We start from the raw sequence: 2,971 nt of genomic DNA, 5'->3' as shown, positions 1-2,971 counted from the left end.
TTTCTGTCTTCATTATATATGTTGAACATAACTGTGTGAATGTGGCTTTTGGTGTTTTTATTATTTTTGTTTTTCTTTCATTAAAGCTACCATGTCAGATTGCTAAGGCATGCATCTGCCACCATTTGTTCACTGATTTATTTTTTTCCTACTACCATCATATCATATGATTCTTTTTGTTTTGTCTTTTGCTAGTCCTGGCTTGAAAATGAGTTGGTTACACTTCTGCACAACATACATTCTCTTTAACAAGACAAAACAACAATTAAATACTCTGAAACTTTTTTTTTTTATTATCATATATATACTTTTTTTTTTTTTCAAATTACAGAAAATAAAAAAATAACATGAGCTCAAGTACACAGCTTTCAAGAAGTTCATGGTTTTCTTTGCCAGCCCGCACAATGATTTCAGCACAGATTAAAATTTAAACAATCAAAAGGAGGGTTGATCTCTTACCGGCTGACGAGAAAGTTTGCGCAGAAGCATCATTTCTTAAGTCCTTGGTCAGTTGGAGTTGTAAAATGATGAGGTTTTCTTAACATTTGCCCTGGGGCATACATTTATGGTCCTGGTACTAGTTTCTATACTGACAAGGATTCTTTCAAAGCAACTTGAGCCCAAAGGGAAGTATTTATATGCCTGCAACATAGCTGTGATTAATAAAGAATGAATTTCAATGCAAAAAATAATAATTTGAATCCCTGCAAGCTCCTTTCACATAAACCAGAGAGAAAAAAAATGTATGCCAGTCTATAACATATACAAAATAAATAAATAAGATTGAATATAAAGATTTTTTTTTTATTCCTCTCATTAGTTCAACCCTTCTCTTTTTATATAAACACCCAAGGCAGGACACTTGAGTAAATTAATATCCTTCCATATATTATAGAAACATAAATAAATATGTGTAAAAAGTATTTTCATATATGTATATTTTTTTTTAATATATATAAATATATATATATATATATATAAATATATATATATATATATATATATATAATATATATATATATATATATATATATATATATATATATAATGTAAAAAATATTGAATAGACGAATATTGTATATATGTCTATATATACGTATGTATATATATGCATGTTTTTGTGTATATATATATATATATATATATATATATATATATATATATATATATATATATATTATAATATATATATATATATTTACATGTGTGTCTAAATGTATATTCATTGAATATATATTTGAATGTATATTCAAAATATATATATTTGAGTGTAGACGAAAGACGCTCAAGTAAAATAATATCCTTCAGAATATTATAATTATAAGTTTTTTTTTTCTACCCCAGCAAACAGAAGGATATATATATACACACATATATATAATTTATATTTACAAATATATATCATATAAGAATTAATATATATATTCATAATATATAAGGATATAATACAAATATATATATATATATATATATATATATGTATAAATAAATAAATTATATATATAGATATATTCATATATAATGTATTTATTATGTAAATATATATATATATGTATATATCAGTGTGTATATATAAAGGTATGTATATATGTTCCAATATATTTATTTGTTTGTTCGGATACATATATATCTGTTGTGTGTATTAAATTGCGCTCTTCTGTCAGTTTTTTTCATTTGACGACAGTCGGTTAAGGTACTGGCCCCAGCCTAAAGATATTAGTAGAGCCTTCATAATGTGATGCCATGGGTTAGCAAAAAATAAATGAAGAAAAATCACATAGCAGGACAAATTGACATTTTACATGCTTTCAAACTTAAACTGAAATCAGAAAATGATGTGAAATTCATCTTGTGTATATAGAAAAATAAGCATTGTGCCAAAATCCTAATCATTGGTTTTAAAAATGACACCAGCTTAATTTAAAAACTGGAAATTGTTTTGCCCTGGCGGATGAGATACCGGTAGCCGACACAGGGTTTACAGGCTGATAAAAGAAAGCGGTATACTTAAAGACAAAAGAATACCCTGTGTTAAAGCGGAACCAGCTAAGATTAAAGCTTAAAGTAAAGGCCTGCCCTGTCGCAGAATGTTAAAGTGGCCGGTGAAAGATCCCCGCGCCAGGCTAAAAGCAAGCTGTACACTTATTACTTAACGAGAGCTTCTTCAGGTCTTGTCTGTAGGACAATTCAGTCACAATAACAGGCAGACCAGGCCAGCCCTGGATATAAGCTAATTCATTTTATGCGGTGCTTCGACAGTCAATGAATATGGAGCTGCGGTCAGACTTTCAAACAAACCGCCTGAGTATTTAAAATGGGAAACAATATTTATTAATATTATCACCAACTAGATCTAGATTATATAGGCTACAAGGAAACCCAGAACCAGACTGGAAAGAAGTAAATTTACTCCCACTAATGATGACTTCTCACTAATACTAATAATTAAAAAAATGTTTAAAAAAATTAATTGCTCAAACCTAATAATCATTACAATCAAGCATCAAGTCTGATAGCCAACATTGGACCTAAAATCTAGATCTATTAGTTTTTACTGAACTAAATCTTATGTTAGCTACTAATAATTACTAATGCATTCAATTATTAATACCTAGGCTACTCATTCCTACAGAATCTAGAAATTCTAGATCTAGACTCTAGAGAAATACTGGCGTCCCAGGCCAACCTAACCTTTTAAGCAACATCCTTAATTAGCATTTAATTTACCATGGATCGCCTGCCTTTTTTTTTTCACCGTGAAATTATTATTGTAATTTTTGAAACAGTATTTTGAATAGATCCACCCTCCTGTTTATATTATTTTAGTTAAGCTAGAGCGTTAGATCTAGAATTCTAGATCGACGCCTAGTTGCGTGTTTTAAAATAAAGCCAGAATATTAATAGACTGAAAATAAATGTGCCAGTTGTCGTGGGAAAAGGTTAAAAGAATAATTAATAAATGAAAAGCATT

The sequence above is a fragment of the Physella acuta genome, unplaced genomic scaffold (genome assembly GCF_028476545.2).
Source record: "Physella acuta isolate Inbredline_101_S28 unplaced genomic scaffold, ASM2847654v3 ptg002827l, whole genome shotgun sequence".
Taxonomy (NCBI): domain Eukaryota; kingdom Metazoa; phylum Mollusca; class Gastropoda; family Physidae; genus Physella; species Physella acuta.
Note: the sequence above shows the minus strand (reverse complement) of the source record.